This window comes from Vanacampus margaritifer, chromosome 3 (assembly GCF_051991255.1).
Source record: "Vanacampus margaritifer isolate UIUO_Vmar chromosome 3, RoL_Vmar_1.0, whole genome shotgun sequence".
Taxonomy (NCBI): Eukaryota; Metazoa; Chordata; class Actinopteri; order Syngnathiformes; family Syngnathidae; genus Vanacampus; species Vanacampus margaritifer.
Genome location: NC_135434.1, coordinates 11,369,712 through 11,389,177, shown reverse-complemented (window position 1 = coordinate 11,389,177; position 19,466 = coordinate 11,369,712). Strand labels below are relative to the sequence as shown.

At 38.6% G+C, this 19,466-nt stretch overlaps 1 long non-coding RNA gene across 6 annotated transcripts in view; it reads left to right on the top strand.

Moving 5' to 3' along the window:
• LOC144049169 (uncharacterized) overlaps window positions 1-19,466 on the top strand; it is an 88,120-nt gene that overhangs the window by 17,018 nt on the left and 51,636 nt on the right. Inside the window, exons 5-7 of one of the 6 annotated variants that reach the window (XR_013293500.1) lie at window positions 8,600-8,703; window positions 9,135-9,172; window positions 9,370-10,924. The exons of 3 other annotated variants lie outside the window; for them this stretch is intronic. This is a non-coding gene — a long non-coding RNA (uncharacterized LOC144049169). Of the gene's footprint in view, window positions 1-8,599; window positions 8,704-9,134; window positions 9,173-9,369; window positions 10,925-19,466 lie in introns of those variants that run through there. 2 more of the 6 variants (XR_013293502.1, XR_013293504.1) reach the window with 2 other exon arrangements.

The window sequence follows — 19,466 nt, the reverse complement described above, 5'->3', positions numbered from 1 at the left end:
TTTACAAACAGATGTTTACATACAATTATGGGTAATGTAAAATGAGTTTGATTTGCTTTCATATAAGTGTTCTGGTAGTTTGTGGTATATTTACGTAATTAGGAACAATTTTAGTGCTGGTGGCAAGTGCTTGTGGTTTTTAGCTATTTGCAGGGTTATACTGTATAGGCCAGGAATGGACAACTGGAGGTCACACTGAGTGGCCCCTTGATTAATTTTTCAAACAATTTATTTATTTATTTGCTAGTTGTTTTTTTTGGGGGGGGGGCGGGGGGATTCATTCATCTTTATTTTTAATTTTGATTTTTTTAAGCTGGGTGGGCAAACTCCCATCTTTAATGCAAAAATATATATTGGAGGTTGATCAGCGTTCTTTGTTGATTTTTTTGTGGTTTACAAAATGTAATTCATTTTTACCCAATTCATTTGAAAGGGAATCAATTATACATGAATTTTCTCTATTCGCAGACTAGGCCGCCACAAATAGCATGTATAGGTTTAAGTTATAATACCACCATTTACCACCAGATGTCAGACATGGCCAAGTTCGCATCGGACTTTATACTCCCTTATACTACAGCAATACAGCATGAGTAAACCCTAATCATTTTTTGAGGACATTCAGGACAAACATGGTACCTCAGTAATATTAAAATTTGGAGTGAATTTATTTGTGTAAAAACACCAAAAAACAAAATATGTTCCTGTACTTAATATTTCTTTGCTCTTCAGTAGCACTCATGAAGATACAGTATTTGACTTTTTTTTTGTAGATCCCCCCCCTCGACTATCCTCCTTTTGCTCCCCAAGAATAGGCAGGAGGGGGGGGGGGGGGGTCCAGTTGAATAGTGCTGACACATAGCCTTGAGGGAGGCTGAGGCACTTAATGACTCCGACAGATGTGTTCACCCTTTTTGTGTGCAAAGACTAAAGCTGCATACATTGTGAGTCACAGAAAAAGGATGGGAGGTGTTGTGTATATATATTTTTGCACACAACTACTCAAATTTGTTGATGAACACCTGAAGTCATCAAAAGCAAGTTACTGCTTTCCACATACAGTAGGTGCTGCTAACAGATTTATACGCTGAATGTAAACACCGTGTTGGGTAAGGATGGAGACCGACGCCTTCGTCATAAATAGTCTCTGTTTGATAACTCAATAAAGTATTTGAGACAGCATCTGCTGAGGGAGGAACTTTAGAGTGAGATGTGGAGAAGTCACACTTTATTGTATTTACGTCAGCAGGAGGACAGATGGGAAGGAAGAGGAAAATTAGATGGCGGCAGGTGAGACATTACTTCATGCAAAAGTCTAGTTTTTCTGTGTATAAATAGTGCTTTTATATGCATCATATAATTAATAGTCTTCCTTATTTTTACCCCAGACCATTGTGGCTATTCCTTAAGCCCACATCTGCTTAATAACATCCCACATTTCAGTTTCAGTTCTAATTCAGTAACACTGTTAATGATGGCAGTCGAGGCTTTGTTTGTCATTGTCCAATTATGGTCTGCTTGTTCCTCATAACTGCGTGCTTCATTGATCTGCAACAAACTATTACAGTTCTCGTTGACACACTTATATATCAAACTCGTTTGCTTTTAAGTACTTCATGCACCGTTTGCCAAATCTACTACACTGAGGCTTTGTTGGGCTTAACATCGATCCTAAACGGGCACAGATTTACATCCTGTACTATAAATTCATAATTTTCATTCATAATTTTATGAGAAAATGATTGAAGTCATAACATTACGAGACTAAAGTTTAGATATAATGCAAAAGGCACTTGCTGGCACACTCGCGCTGACCTGTTACCTTGGGCTTCAGGAGCTTTCCTTGAAATATGGCGGAATTTCCACATCTGGAAAATAAATGAATAAAATACCCATCCCTTGTTTGCCAATAGCTGGGCATGAGTATAGCAAAACAGAAGAAGAGCGAAAGAACTTCAGTCAGCTAAGAGGTTTCAAAAGTGACATTTCTTAGCAATATTTCTGTATGACAGACCATCTTTTTAGTTTTTAATTGAATGTACATCCAAAAACCAATAACATTTTGTGGTATTGTAACACTCTATTATGAATTACTCTTATCAAGTAAGGGTGGGAATTGCGTAGTACCTGGCGATTCGATTCGTATCACGATTCATAGGTCACGATTCGATTCGATACAGATTAATCTTGTTACGAATCTATATATTGATTTATTTGTGAATTTAGAAAATACTAATCAGTAAACTTGTACATATACATTGTAAGATTTGTATGAAAATGTATTTATCTGAAAATTCAGGCTTATAACTGAGCCACTGCATTTAACAAACAGGTTGCAGTCTGTTTCATGTTTGAACAGCACTGAAATAAAATATTGTGGCTTAATATTCCATTAATATAACATTCTTCCATACTTAATGTGTGAATCCTAACCCTAAGTAAGGCGGTTTGTTTAAAAATCGATTCGGCCGCATATTGAATCGATTCGAGAATTGCGAGCTGTAATATCGCGATATATTGCCAAATCGATTTTTTTCTAACACCCCAATGTAAAAGCAGTGTCTAATGTCGGCTTTTTTATAGTGCTAATGCTAGCTGAGGCTACATTCAAATGCAAGCAGCTTTAACACGGCAATCCCCCCCTTTAAGTGTTGCTGCTCGATTTCAACAGTTAAATAACTTGTGCACAAGAAAAAGTACTTGTACATGATCAGACAAGTTAGTGTCTGGTGTAATTGTTTCCAGAGAGATTAGCCATACAGTACAGCAAAGTACAGTATACTGTATAGCTAGGTTTAATAGCCCACCTCACATATGAGTGCTCTAATCTCTCACAGGAGACACAGAGTGAGACATATCAGGTATTAATGTACTGACAGCCAAGCAGTTCTGACTCTCTCATCCTCGTGAATATGGATGAGCGAACCCACCGGGGGCCTTTGCGCAGCTGGCTTTATCACTTTAATGCGCATTATGGCAATAATGAGCAAAAAGCTACTTAGATAGCATAATTCTCTCGAGTCCCATCATAAATAACAGCTTACATGTAGCTTACTTACAGCAGATAAATAGTGGGAGGGGAGGGTTGCCCACTCAGAGCACCTGCGTTAACTCACACTTACCGGCAGCTTTTTTTGGATCCAAATTTGAGAGAAATTGAACATTTGAAGGGGATCAGTGGTGTATGACACTGGGGTAGATTTAAATCTGAGGAAAATGTCCCATTCCACCCACAAAACACGGTGCCATTATGCTACAGGGGCCATTATTCAATATGAAGATGAATGGGTCTACAAAAACACAATAACTCACTTTTCAGCATGTAAAATTCCCTGTGAATTATTAACAGAGCTACTCATCATTGATGATGTGGAAGAAAAATGTCTCATATGCTCCTATTTCTTAGCAGGGGGGGAAAAAAAAGACCAATTCTTGCATTCCTTTATGTACAAAACCAATAAAGTGGAAACATGCTGACACGCAAACGCATACGCAGATACAGCAATTGCAATCAAAGAAAACATATTATTTATCTAACTGTTTAATGACCCGTTTGATCACAGTGGATCAATTAAACCATCTCATAAGGAAGAGAATGCCGGGTTGCAATGGATTTTACTACATCTGCAACCCATTCGTTTTTATGAATCTGGCTGCAATTCAAAATAGAAAGTCAATAACAACAAAGGCATCGCGTGAGATGTTTTTTTTTTTTAACTGAAAGCTATGATTATTTTTTCACAAATGATGCATGGCTTTTGGCTCTAGAATGAATTCATGTCATTTCAATGGGTGTATCCTGCCTCTCACCCAAAAGCTGGGATCGGCTACAGCATGCACGGGACCCTGGTGAAGTTCAGGGCTTCCAAAATATATATATATATTTTTGGACAGTTTAGAAAACTTGCTTGGCATCCATGGCAATCACATAACTTAGCAGGCATACAGTATACGCTGACCAAACTAGGATTGTATTAGCTATTGAAAGAGTTTCGTCATACCTCAATATTATCTTAAAGAGACAAATGAGGCTTGGCTAGGTTTAAGTGTTTATTTTACCCAAAAAGTTAGAGAAATGTAGAAATGTTTGATTCCATGTGTATGTATGTTCCCTGTTTGTTTTATTGTTTTCAAGACAGTACATCTTTAAGTTAAATGTAGTGTTAATATACGGTTGTTGTATGTATCAGGGATTCCCAACAACAAATTATTCAATTTCATTCAATTGGTCTAAAAATTACTATTTATGTCAAATAATGTCCCATCAATGTATAATGACAGGTAGAACAATTAACATTCTCATTTGCTAGATGGCCGGAGGTACGATTAACCTGTGTAACGACCTGTTGCCATTCATAATAATGGGTCAGGAAACGCACACTCTAAGTAGATTTTCTGAGCAATTTGAGACTAGATTATCATTACTTCAGTTTAAAAAAAAATATATGTCTGTCTGGTGGTCTGCTGTGAGATTTTTCTCATGTGAAATATGTGCCTTGGCACAATAAAGATTGGGAAACTGTTTTTTAAATAAAGTATTTAGTGTGCACATTGTAACTTTGGTTGTTAGGTTTCTATTGTGTACTTTATTGTTACTTGGAATAGGAAATGTTGAATGTACCCTTGAGTGGAGGGAAATGCATAATGTTTTGCTTGGATTTATGGATTTTTTTGGACAATTTGTACTTGGAACGGACATGGATGCACAGAGGAATGTTATGTTCTATTGCCGATTGATTTAATACCATGCAAGCTGGAGAAAACACCAGTTGCTCTGTGTCTTCATTACTGCTGTGTTTTTCCTGAGAGGAAACCTTTTTTGTTATGGGCTGTATATATATATATATATATTTTTTTTTATAGAACAGAGTTGCGGCGGAATGATTCATATTTTTGGTTCAACTTGAGGTTGAACACAGTCCAACAGGTTTGATTATGTGGTAGAACACAACCAGTTTTAGGAAACAACATATTTTACAGTCTTTTTGCGATAATGCATTTTCCGCTATTAACTTTATGTATTTTTAAATTCCAGATATGTAAAGGTGAACCACTGTGTGTTGACCACATGTATGCAGATGATGCGGGAGGGCTGGTTAGTGTGTGTGTGGGTGGTGGGGGGGGGGTTCCTGGTCCTGGTCATTTGTGTGCACAGAGCATATCAAGTTTACGCGAGATTAGCTGTGCCTATTGGACGACTTCCTCTGCTTTGACAATGAACGATGCGTGCGTAATGAGGTGTCGACGGACATGCTGCGTAATGCAAACTGCGAGACTCACTATTCACCCTGGCAGGACACATATGACCTGACTCTGTTCATGGTAATTAGGATTTTTCTGTCGGTGAGGTCCTGTCTTGGTAGAGAACACTACCTGGCCTCCCTGTAGGTGCAGCATCATGCATACAAATAGAACTCCGAGAATAGCTTTAACTCATGTAGGTCAGGTCACAGCATCATTGGGATTCTCGGAGAAGAAATATGAGTTTATGTGGAGCACTGTGTGGCAGAACTTATTCACGTACTGTATATTAAATAATAAACTAAGGTCATTTCTCCTAGATTAAAAGAAAACGGAGCTGGGGGTTAAAAGCCTGTTTGCCTACTTGTCTATCAGTTTCAAGCATACGGAAGTTTTATAGTTACAGTTTTATATTTTGTGATTTGATTTTTATTATATTTACTCAGGCATTCTGAGGAGTGCCATTGGGGGTTTCTTGTGGGGCCCGGGAGCCATTTTTGGTTTAGCACTGTCGGTGTTTGATAATAAATCTGTCCGTTCATCCATCCTTAAGACCGTCCTCCCTCCCTTCCCTGCATTTAATGTTAGCTAAACGTATGCAATGTTAACCCCAAAATGTTTGGTTAAGCGGATAGCTGAGTGTTACCTATTGTTACAATTGTGTCTTTTGGAAATGTGGAAACATATAACAATAAAGCTAACAAACTAATGAACGCATATAGAATAATATTAATATAAACAAATATTAGCATGCAAAGCTAATGCTAGTCATCCAGCGGCATGTCTACTCCACATTTCCTTTACAATGAAGCAGATAGAGCATTGTTGTGGCTCGGTTAAATGTCACTCACTTTAACAATGGTGTCTTTTGAACTTGATTTATTTATTATATTCAGTTAGAGGACCACCTCGAATGTTGGGTGGGCCTTTAAGTCATTAGCGGTTTAGCATAGTCTGCGGTTATCATGAACAATGAAAATTTTAATTGACCAACTGTGTGATCATTTTTTGAAACTATGAAACTATTTCAATCATTTTAACCCCAGACCGGCAATAACAAAAACAAAAAGAATTTAAAAAATGAGCACAATAAATGCAAAAAAAAAAAGGAAATAATATTGATACATAGATGGAGAAACATATTACTTGTCCCCATTGACTGACTTCAATCAAGAGGCGTTGTACATACAGCAAAGACAATTATTCACACCTATGGACTATGGACTAGAGTTTGATGAACCTAATATGCATGTTTTGGATTGGGGATGTGATGTGGGAAGAAGCCTGAATAGCTGGAGTAAATCCATGCAAACACTGGGCGAACAAGTGAACTCCAAATTTGAACCCTAAACCTCAAAATGTGAGGCAGGCGTAACCGTGCCACCTATATGGATAAACAAATATTCATAAACACATATTCCAGGCTATGTGTACACGCTTAAATTTATGGATCTTGAAAGTATTTGAATTGGAGCTTGAAAAAGGTCTAAATAATCATGAAAGCCGTGTTTCTAAATGTTTGTCCACATCAGTCATTTAATTCCATCAACAAACAAACAGATAAAAAACTTTTTTTAACGTCTTTCATTTTGAGACTTTCAAGTGTCAGCAATAAACCGCCAGCCACTAAAAGTTTTGCAAGTGTTCGGAAACCCTCAAGATACTTGTTAAACTGGATCACTGTAGAGCTCTATGTCTGCCAAGCCACCCCACAAGACCTTCACTTCCTCAACTCAACTGTATTTATAGAGCCAAAAAAGTAAAAAAAAAAAAAAAAAAAAAATGCTGCTGAAACAAAATGCTGTAGCCTACATAAATAAAGTATGTGTATATATATATATATATATATAAATAAAATAATGATCAATAAAGTGAAATATCCATTAAAATAAAGAAAATAAATCAATTCCTGGAAAAAAAAAGTGGTGACAGTTGGTGACATCTTTAGGTCTTTCAAACTTAAGTTGTTACAAACTGTCCGCCAGCGACCTCTTGGTGATCTTAAGAAGTTGTGGTCAAATTTCCTGAGAGGACGGAGACAAAAAAAGAAGCCATATGCTCCCTTTTTCACATTGGTACACAAGTTTCACAGTTTTATTCTCTCTGGTTGCACGGTCCACTTTGTATGAAGTTCTAATAGACCGGCGAGAGGAACATGAAGTCTCCACTGACCGGTATAAGTGCGCCGGGGTGATGAAATTGTATTCTCGTGATCAATGCACACAAGACATCAACCTGCAGCAGTTGATGGTTAAATGTAAATAAACAACTACAGTTTTATAACAGACTTCATGCTGGCGAGTAATCTCATATTTCCCATAATGATCAATGGAACGAATGGTTCAAATCTCCTGTCGCATTCTGTCTTCTTTCTCACTACAACTACTACTACTCTTTCCTTACCAACAAATATTACCAATCTAATTGAACCAGCGGAGGCTACAGCATCATCTTGACAAGATGGTGTCACAATCAGAGCACTTTGTGATAATACCCATTAGGGCTGTGCAACTATAATCAAAACAATGCCTTACGTTGATTTAACATGATCTACTCTCATTGTTTATGCTTGTGTCAACAATTCAGCATTTTCTCCAAAGAATAAGATAATTATCATGGACAGTGTGAATAATTTTCCCCATTGTTTAACCCCACTACACTTCCTATCACCATGCTTGGCCAATTTACTCCATTTAATGCAGCCTTTGTTGGATTAGCTACATCCCTCCCCCTCTCTCACCGGTTTACAAATAATTATAAATACCAGCACAGATGGAGGAATCATTCTTGTCCATAAAGTTAGCTGCTCAGCCTCATTTTGGTGGTTTTCACAGCTCTGAGCTTCTGGGCGAGCATTTTCACGCTTGGCCTCATCGCGGTCGACTCAACGGAAGAAAATGATGTTGAAACACGCATTGGCGCTTGAATTAGGATGACTGGAATTCTGAAGCTACTTTGAAAATTGACAATTTTGTGAGTCGGCCAAAATTTGACTTACGGATGTGCGGGGTTCTTCCACAAGATTTCACGAGTGCATGGCCAAGTTTTGGCTACTGGTTTGGTGGGGATGTTTGCAACTTTAGAGGAACATTTTCTGATTCAATTGCCAATTGTACAATCACAGGGGCATTCCACTTAAGAGGTTCCATTTTATTCTCTTTCTTCATCTAACTCAACAAGCACACATGTTTATCCTAAACAGATTTCCTCAGTGAAAACTTTTCTTTTTTATCTATTTATCCAAGCCTGCATGATTTACCAGCTTTTATCTAGTTTTATGAGCAGTGCTTTCCCTCCGATATGTCCCCAAATCACATTGAAGTAGAGCCACAATCCTTTTTTTTTGTTTTTTTGACAGATGGCGCATACTCGCTTCTAAACTGGCCGATATTGGCTAGTGGCAGCAACTGGACAGTCGTCGTAAAAAACGGCCATATGTTGCAATATGCCGCACAGATTGAGGTGGGGACCGCCAGGCTCAAAGTGTGTATTTAAGGGCACTGAGTGGGAAGTGGGAACATCCATCGAGGGTCGGAGCATATGTTTGTGACATATCTTCTCTACTTTATTTTATTAACTCATAAGAACGCTCATAAAGCTGCCAAAGGCATTTTTTAGCGTAAAGGAGAAACTTCTCTTGTGTTAAAAGTGTATTATGTATGTACATCTACTTATTTATTTATTGTGGATTGGACTGTTGCCAAATTATGCTGTCTGCATTCCAGCGCAATCTTATGAGAGTCAATAGAAGAGCTATAGCAATTCAGCCCTTAGAAAACTCTTAGAGAGGTATTGAATTAACAATATGTTTATTATTATGCTCGAACTCTGGTGAACTTATTTGACTACCGTATTTATTAATAAAACCAAATTGTGTCTTTGTTTATCTACAGAATAATACTTTTGTGTTCAACAAAAAGATTTCACACGAGTAAGTGCATTTGTCAGTGAGACAAGATCATCATTATTTCAGTGTACTTAAGAGTTTGCGATGTGACATTTTTGTTAAGTGGTGCACTTGTGAGATTTTTACGATGTAAATATGTACCTTGGCTCATTGAAAGTGCTTAGCGAATATGAAATGATGGACGCGGTTCTTTACTAATATGAATATCCTCTACATTCTAGGATTCCTGTCTGCTTTGAAAAGCGGCAGCCATTCATCACTATGATCAGAGACGTGATCGTCATTTCAGTCAGCAAATGGCCATTTCAAGCCTTTTCTTTTTCTTTCTTTTTTTTTTGGTCTTCAGCAGGGATGGGAATCTTTGACTGTCTCACGAGTCGATTCAATTCCGATTTTTGGGTCTGCGATTCAATTCACAATCAATTTTCGATTCAGAACCATTTTTTATTCAAAATGAGTTGATTGACAATGATTTCTGCTTTGATTTATTAGCTGTGCAAAGAATCGTCATGATCTATTCCAGTCTGATTCGCTAATGCTAATTAGCACGCTACTCGCGGCACTTTTATCACTCAAAATAACGGCTATTCATACAAAACGCTTCAGGAATGTATACAGAGAAGCATCTTAACATTACTCACCGGCATATGCTCTTCCTACGCTGCAAAAAACCCCAAAAAACTTTATTGGAAATTGATTGTGATTTTTCTCTTTAATTCTACTCTCTAATGCGAATACAACTTAACAGTGTATCAGAACGCGCGGAACCACACTGCCCCTAAGTGGCCGAATCGTGTACAATATGAACAGCGCTCCCAATAAAGGCACATACAAACAAGGGCAAGATAGTATAAATAATTTAAATAAAATCGATTTTGGGACATTTAAAATTGAGTCTAAATAGTACTAAATGAGAATCATTTTTGGCACACCCCTAATCTTTAGTCATTTCACAGACAGGACCACGCAAAAGAACAATAGGGAAGGGAGGAGAGCCACAGAGAGTAGCACAGCCTTACCTACAAAGTGTGTGTTGGTGGATGCACCTGACCACAGTAGTGATTCATTGTGAGCATTTCTTGAGAGGACACGCACACACAGTCTCAAACGCACGCACGTACACACCTGACCACAGGAGTAAGTTGTAACATGAGAACAGCCTCTTAATGTGCAATGGAGGCCGCTTGCAAGCTTGCAAAGGCTCGCCCATAAGTGACATGTGCCGGCTCAAAGTTAAAGTGACATTTAGGTTTGATGTGGAACACGGCGCCCGGACAAGGATGGATCAGCGCCTTCAAGTCGACCGGATGGACAATCCTTCACAAAAGCAGGTAGAAAATGGAGACGTGGCCGCTTATTTCAGCCACAAAGCCACAATGTCATCCATCAAAACTGTGCTTCCCTCCCAAGACTGTTTAGTGTTTAAGGACGCACACCTTGCGATTAGACGGCCAGTCTAGAATAATACATTTCATTGCAGAAACACCTCAAGAATGAATGGTTTTGCAAATCCTGTTTGAAAACTGAGACACTGGCACATGATGCAAGGTGATTTTAACTTATTACATACTGTATGGTTATGTGTTTAGGCAGAAAACACAGAACACAGTGCAGTAGACTACTACGGCCCGAAAGCCAGCGATTATTCAGCCTCTGAAAATATTTGTTGAAGTGAATTTTTATTTGGAGAATCTGCGTTTTCTGGCTGGAAATTATGCAAAAAACGGCTAAAGTCTTTGACCACAAGTAATTATTGTTCAATTAAAAATAATAAGAACAAAGTTTTATAAGATGGTGTAAGACTATGTAGAGTATTCTTGAATTGAAATTAGACTCATCCTGATATATATATATATATATATATATATATATATATATATATATATATATACATAAAAAAATAAATAACTTTACTGTATACACAAACTTATACATTATTTCATAATGTTAATTGTGTAAACCTATCATGCTATCTTACCATACAGTAGGGATGTTCAATAACTGATTCCCCTTTTTTTCCCAGAAAGGTACCAGTGTGAGTACACAACTGTTGAGTAGTCACAGATACCAAAATCACTGGTAACTTTGATAAATAGAATTTTCGAATTCGTCTAATTTCCAACTTTTAATTCCTGCCTGCTGGTGTTGCAAGTACCAATACTTTGATAGTATATATATGTATATATATATATATAATATATATATATACATACACTTTAGCCACTAATTATGTGTGCCAAAAGGCATTAGATAGCTCATTCATTTCCCAACATGACTCCCTTGTTGTGCTCCCATGCAATCTACCTCCAAAGTATCGCAGAATGGCCCGGCTGCTTGATGGCCAGAAATCAGAGCAAACAAATGAATGCTGCTCTCAACCGCCCACAAAATCCTTTTGGGTGATGAAAACAAATGAAAGCCTCCCCTCTCCCTGGAGGAGCAAGTATTGCTTCTATTGACCAGGGTTGCCTCTCAGAGTTCCGCAGCACGCGCCACACATTACTGCCTCTCCTCACCAAAAACAAAACCTAAACAAAAACAAACGCTTCTGCGAGGCGCCCCTTGTGAGCAATTACCAAACAGCTGGATTAGGGTTATTTTTGGGGTGCAGACCACATTATACTCAAGAGGTAATTAACAGTCTGCTGGAATACGACAATATTTGCAAGAGTAACGAACGAGCTTTCTGTTGAGTCACTGACGACAATTTGAAATTCTCTCGCTTGTGTTTTACCCCACTGGTAGACTTACAGTATAGTTGGACATCTCCTAGTTTTCATCTGCTGTAGATTTATTAAAAAAAAAACCACACACTCGCACGCACATACACTTACTCACCCACATACAAAAAAAAGAAAAAAAAAGAGAGCAATGATGATGACATGTCAAATCGGTAAAATTACCGAATGAACAATACTGAGCTCTCCAAAAATTTAAAAAAAAAATAAATAAAAATAAAATAAAGAAATAAATAAAAAAAGAAAAAGAAAAAAAAGATCATATGCCCATTTTGTGTCCGTCAAAGAAACATAAAGCTGCTTGGAGTTGGTCTTATAGCCTTTATCTTGAATGTGCTTGTCTATAATTTTCTTATTATAAAACAGAAACTCAACATTGTGTTTTCAATTGTTTAGCTGTAGTGTGTAATGACCATCTGCAGTGCTTAGCTGCTCTTTTGTTGTGAAAGTTTGAGTTTTGAAGTGAGAAGGTGTGGTTGTGTTTATGTAGCTTTAGAAAAGTGTGTTGTCTCCCTGATTTGTTGGAATTTAGATGTTTCTGGGGTTGGTGAAGGACTCTGGTTGGTGGTGTCTGGTCGGTGCTGGATTTCACTTTCCTTTCTTTTCTTTGGTCCTTCCTCGGGTCTCCTGACGGCCTCACGACTCTGGCTGGAAGTGTTCGGTTTAGGTGAACGGTTTGGGATTTTTTTTTAACAGGTTTTAGGTGAACTAATGAATACACACACACACTCACGCACTCACCCACATACAAAAAAAAAAAAAAAATAAATAAATAAATAAAATAAAGAGCAATGATGATGACATGTCAAATCAGTAAAATTACCGAATTAACAATACTGAGCTGTCCAGGAAGAAAAAAGAAAAGAAAAGTGTGTTGTGTTTAGACTTTGGGGAAAATGGAGGAAACATTTGTGAAATGTGTTTAAGCAGTTTAAACAACTTTGTCCATCTGTGTATAATCTCGGAAGTGCAGATGTCAACCATCATGCAGTATTTTTCAAATGCTAAACACGTTACACAACTGCCAGAGAGGCAGCACTGCAGTTTCAGCGACTCTAACGGAACGTCCCACGCTTGCAGACCGTGACCAATTAGTCATAAACGTGCACAAGAAGTAGAAAAGTAACAAGGGGAATGACCCGAGCAGCCACTAGCTCAGCAGTGTGCACGGCTAATTTGATTAGAACAACCACATTAATGAAGAGCGGACCTCTCGGGTGCACGTGTTTACGTTACACGTGTAGTTTTGCGTGCGCAGCCACCCCCACAGGTCCTTCAGCAAGCCTCTCATTTGGAGGAAATAGGAGCCGTTTAAATGTTTGATGTCTGCTGCTCTAATGGCGTGCCTTCAGTTAAGACTGCTTCGATGGCCGAGTCTGTCAAAATGATGGCATTTAAGGAGGGCATTGCAAGTAGAGTTTAAAAGTTCTCAGCCAGTGATTGACTGCACTCGTTTTCTTGCTGATGCCTTTCCCGCAGAGAATACTAAACTTGAGATCATTTATACAAACATTTTATTCTTTGTTTTTAACACATATTTTTCCTGTATTTAGCTATGATTCTACTAAGGATGGCCATATTACTTGCTTAACCCTGGAGAACCCAAGAACCCCCTTTTCTTCTTTGGAAAATTATGAATTATACATTAAATGACTGCTATAAGTTCACTGAACACCAAAATGTATGTTTTTTCAATTTTAACCCTTTTTTTTTAACTAGCTCAGAGTTGCTAATTTATCAAAATATATATATAAAACATACTCCTAGGCATTCTGCAATATGATATGAAATAGATTAACAAAAAAAACACAATTTTACCATCTGATGGTTTGCTGAGAAGATGGTTTTGTTTGGATTGATTTCCAGCTCAACAAAACAGCATGTTGCCAACCATCTTGTCACCACCACTCTGGCTCATGTAAGTGCAATATTCATCCACTAGATGGCTCCATCCAGGGGTCAGAAGTGGCACTCTGGACTTTTGAAGTTAAATTTGTAAAAAAAAAAAAAAAGGTCTTTGTTATTTGAGTAGCAGAATTTATAGGGGCCAAATTTGACCCTGTGGGTTCTCCAGGGTTAATTGTATCATCAAGTTTTATACAATTAGTCCATTGTGTCAGAGCCCAAATATGGTGTTTACTACTTTTGCTAGACACTGTTGATTCATTCTAAGCTAGTTTGCTTTTTAAGGAAGACAACTCGTTAACAATGGGGCGTTATAAGCTACATCCACGCAATGGCAACTCCTGGGAGGAGCATTATTCTACTCAATACAACTCTGACATTGAAACAGGAGTTTAATTTTCCCCATGCCTTTCCCCGATATGTCTTACACCAAACGTCGTTTTTTTAACACCATCCACACAACTTGCGTGCCACTTTCGCGCCACTTTCGCACATGGCAAACCTTCCGAGGTTGTTTAATGACTTTGCCGCCTTTTTGGATGCCTTTTCAAGTCGGGGTGCTCGGATTTTACAAGGCACAGAGATCTTGCAAGCTCAGATGGAATCTTTGATATCCGATAACATCTCTCCACTCTCAACCCATAGCAAATTCCTTCATCTTTCCCTTTCTTGTTCCTTTCACTCCTTTTGCGCCGGCCTTACCCGTGCGTTTTAGCAGATTGTGATGAATAATGTTGTCAGCGGTGAACAGGTGGTCAAAGGGGCAGAGTGGTTGCCAGCTAACCGCAGAGAATGAGGTTCAATCACAGATAGACAGTGCCAATGTCAGTTTGCTTGTGGTTTCCAGTGTATAAGATTGGCCAGGCCAGCAGATGGGAAGGTAGTCAGGGATCACGGTCGTGTCACTGGGCCTGGTGTCTCTTATTGGCAGGTAGGGCTTGTATAGACTAGTTGATTAAGTCTCTCATGATCTTTGTTGACTTTGTTTGGATTCGTTTTAGTTTTGTTTCATGTGTCCACCTGTTCACGTCAGCCTTGTTCCCTTGTGTCGACCAATCAGCTCCCTCCAGCCACACGTGTCTTTTCCAGGTGTACCTTGTTACTTGTACTGTATTTAGTTCCCTTTGTCTCAGTCTTGATGTTGTTGTCGTGTGTCCAGTAACTCTAGTCATGTTGCTTTATGTGTCCTTTTGTTGTGAGTTCAGTTAATTCTCTTTTGTTTTGTGTTTTTTTTTTTGTTTTTTTGGGGGGGACCAAATTAAACTCGTAAGTAAAGGTTCCACTGTTATTTATTAAAAAATCATTTAAAATTTGGTAACAAAAATTTCAAACAACGTTATATCCACATAGGACCGCACACTTCCGAAACAGATATATGATAAACACCATTTTACATATGGACAAAATACTGTATGTTCGTGTCTGTTTTTATTGAACCAATGTAGGCTTACATCATAGTGTCCTAATAGACAGTAGTCTTATTTTTCATTTCATTTCATTTTAATTTGATTAATTTTCTCAAAACATTTATGAATCCTTCGATAACAAAGCATTTGAACAATCAAAAAATAACCATATTCCATTCAAGGACGGCAAAAATCTGATGAACTACAAACCACCATTAAATGCAAGAACTTATTTTGTGCATTTTTTTTGTCTCACAAAAATCAACTCACTCAAAATTTTAATATTATTCAGGTACTATGTTTGTCCTGCATGTCATTCTAAAACCACTTAAAAATGATTAGGCCTACACACGCTATAGCAAGCACTGCTATGCCATGTCTGCCATCTAGTGGAGAATATTGAGAATACAATTAAAACTATACTGTGGAACCCCACTATTTGTGTGACCGGATCAGCCCGCGAAATAGCAAAAATTCACATATACTGTAATTGATGGCCATTCAACATGCATTAGTATCTGCGGGTGCCAAACCTCGAAGAATGAAGGTGTCCACTGTAGTAGAGGAAACATGTTTATAATCCCCTTAAAATGTAATAATATACATATTGAAATATAATAAAAATGAATGTATATATATATTTTTTATTAATCAAGGTGGCCACATGCGGTCCGCGGGCTGCCAGTTGTCCATCCCTAATTTATATAATGCTGTATTTGTATAGATGCTTGTAGTGTGGCCTTATGCATGTTTATTGTGAGCATGCAAGCTGTATGTACACACACCAGAGTCCATTATAGCGACGTCTAAGCCGGGGTTTATCCGCTGCTCAGTGAGGCGGGAGCTGCACCAAGACGTCAGTCATCTGGCTGGCCAACCAAAACCTCTTTATTTGGACTGTCACTGGAACCCATTTGGAGGGGCGCAGATTTATTTGGGCTGGCTTATCTCTGCAGTCCAGTCAGGAATCACATAGCTGTACTTGTGTATCTTTTCCACCCTCTGGACAGACTGAGGGTAAAGGGGCTCGAGAGGCGAAAAAAGTCCTTTGTGAATATGTCCCACAAATCTGCAGCGTATGTGTGATAACGTAAAAATATAATCCACTGTGCTTTGGACACAAATATACAACGTTTTTTCTTTTTAAACAGATTTGTTTATTGGGAATAGAACTAATAACATGCGGCATATCTTGTTTTTGAGTGTGTTGGTTGGAATTGTGACTGTACTCTTATTTGTTTAGGTCAAGGACTGTGTTTGTGTTCAAATAAATGGACAGAATGCACCACTGAATACATAACGGTATGTAACACTTGCTTTTAAAGATTAGAAGCAAAGTTGCCAATACTTCTACAGATGAACAGGCTATTTTATTTTTTTTTAACTTTCCACATTATGAAAGGTTTTGCCTCATGGGTAATTTTTGCGTTATGCAAATCCCATTTCAATATCCTGTTGAAATTCGGACTATTCCGACCGCCAGAAATGTCCGAGGGAGAAGGTCACAAGGGAGCCGGAGGGGAAAAAGAGTTAAGTAGCATGTTTCCATTTTAGCCGCGTGGCCTGAGTGGGTTTGCCACAGGCATGCATCAGGCCAGTTAAGAGGTTAGGCCTGGCAAGTCATTACTGTCAGAGCTAATGTAGAGAGATGAGGAGAGGGACCATAGAGGTAAGCAGTCAGTAATGAATGAACACACTGCTAAATTCAACAATTACACGCCCATGCAAATGCAAGTATAACACAACACACAGCAACGCAAGCAGGCAACTGCTGAACTAACCTGGCTGGGGCCTTAAGACAAAAGTCAATGCAGATACTCTACACTTGTTTGGCAAGCTATGGACTAAAATAGACAGTTGGTAATTGGAGGAATGGAGGTATTGTTTAGCATTCAGAATCCCCAAATGAATAGGCTGGCAAATCGAGGTCCAGTAATAATGACATCACAGTTGCTCAGGTTTCAGGTAACAACAAATCACAGCTCACCTTAAGTAAACAGGTGAGCTGTGATTGGTCGTTGCCCGAGCCCAGAGCAATTGTGATGTCATCTTCAGTCGACAGCAAGTGGTAAAATGGCCGCCCTCTGAGATTGATAATCACGGCTGGATTTTGCTGCATAATTTATATTTCACAAATGTAATATTAATCAGAATATCATGTTCAGACTAGTGAGGTCAGATAGAACATATTATTGCCAAAACATGTTTAAGGTTGACTTCCTTTAACCCTGGAGAACCCAAGAACCCTTTTCTTCTTTGGAAAATTATGAATTATACATTAAATGACTGCTATAAATTCACTGAACACCAAAATATGTTTTTTCAATTTTAACCCTTTATTCCCTAATTTAGGATTAGGGCGAAATTTGACCCTTTTGGGATTTAGGGGTATCATTTCGAAAAATCTGAATAACAAAAACTCAGTAAACTATTTAGAATTTAAGAAAATAATCAATCAAATACACAGATTTTGAATGTACAAACACACTTTGGGACAAAATCACTGCTGAAAAAAAAAAGAAGGTCTTTGTTATTTGAGTAGCAGAATTTATAGGGGCCAAATTTGACCCCGTGGGTTCTCCAGGTTTAAGATTGGTGTTGTAGTGGCGACTTATGTTGAAATCTTTCACGGCTGATAGCATCTCTGAGAAAACTAGTCAGATCGGTATGTGATTTCAATTTGGTGAACATTTTATTTCTTTGATGTTTTTTTTGGGGGGGGGCTGGTACGAGTTCATTATATTTCAGTTCATTTTGTTGGGGGAAAATTGACCTGATACACACAACTCAACTGTATTCATACGAGGAAATTGAGTACAAGCTTGCTCGCAGAGTGAATTTTTTTGAACCAGCTGCAACGTCATCTTCAGCCTAAAACCAGGGTGGCCGTAGCAGGAGGATGTGAGTGGCCTCAGTTCAAACAAACACAACATCCCCAAATGCCCTAATCAGTCCAGCACTCTAAAACAAGCTTGTTAGACTTAAGCAGAGACTGAGGTGTACTTGTTCCTTTGGCTTGCTATCGGGCAGGGACTAAGCAGGACATTGTGGACCACCAACACTGACACCCACACACTTGGCAGTGTCAACTGTCCACCAATCAAGGGTGTTTACCGCCGCCCGACTCATGATGTCATACCCCGCTCCCGGTATCCAAACTAACGACGGCCACCAAGCCTGAAATGTGCGTCCGGGCTCACAAGGATGCGTATGAAGAATTCCACATGCCACAGTAAAACTCTCATCCCTAATGAGTTCTCACTCGCAAAGAGGGATAATAAAGTGTGCGAGCTGTGCAATGGAAGGTCAGAGCCATAAACGACTCTGATGGGTATCATTTTTTCCCTTTTTATTCTTTGTTTTCTCCCATTCTTTTGCCCAGCGGTCACTTATCAAAGCTTGGGCAATTATCATGTTTGGTGGAGCAATTCAGGGATGGATAAAAGGAAAACAAATAGCATCTGACACCTGAGCTAATTTTCTTTTTCATCTAATCTTTGAAAGAAAAGATTTGATATCTCTTCTGGCAATTTCTAGTGTTTGCCAGGGAAGATAAGCTTACTTTAAATATGACATGTTAATTGAAAGCCAACAGTTGTGAAATAATTGCTTCGGGTGCACATTGCGAGTTCATATGGTCCATGTGAATAACTTTTGCCTTCGTGACTTTAATTTCTTTACCTTACGTTTACCCCGAAGGAATCCTCCGACTTCTTGATTGTCTGTGTGAGTAAGAAAATGACATATGACGGTACTAAAATTGGATTACGGCAAAGAGTGTTATTTCTAGCAGAAGTACTCAAGGGGAGAATAGATTTAAGGGATTTAATTCCGTCTTTGGCACAGTGACTCCGTGGTCCGGGCCAGGGCGAGGCGGTTGAAACATAGTGGAAACGTCTTAAAAAAATACACTTGTAATGCTGCTTTTGGGGATCTTGAGGCATGAACGTAACAACGGGGCCTCCAAGTCCTCACAATGAAATGTTTTCAAGCCTTTCAATTAGCAACTGAGGTCCGATGGCGATGCGGGTGACGAGTGATCCCATTCAGAGCGGAATGCAGTTATTAATGAACAGCAGTTCCAATTCTTTAGTGGTAGAGTTTTGGATTAAGCCGTCTTTCCCTCTTCAGTTAGGATGCCATTTTTTAATCAAGTACAACTTCAGAGAGTCGGGACATGAAAAAGCAGAAAGGCTCTTATGATGAGAAAGATGAGTTTTCATTCAGACATTTAATAGAAAACGGAAAAAAACTAAGTAACAAATTAAA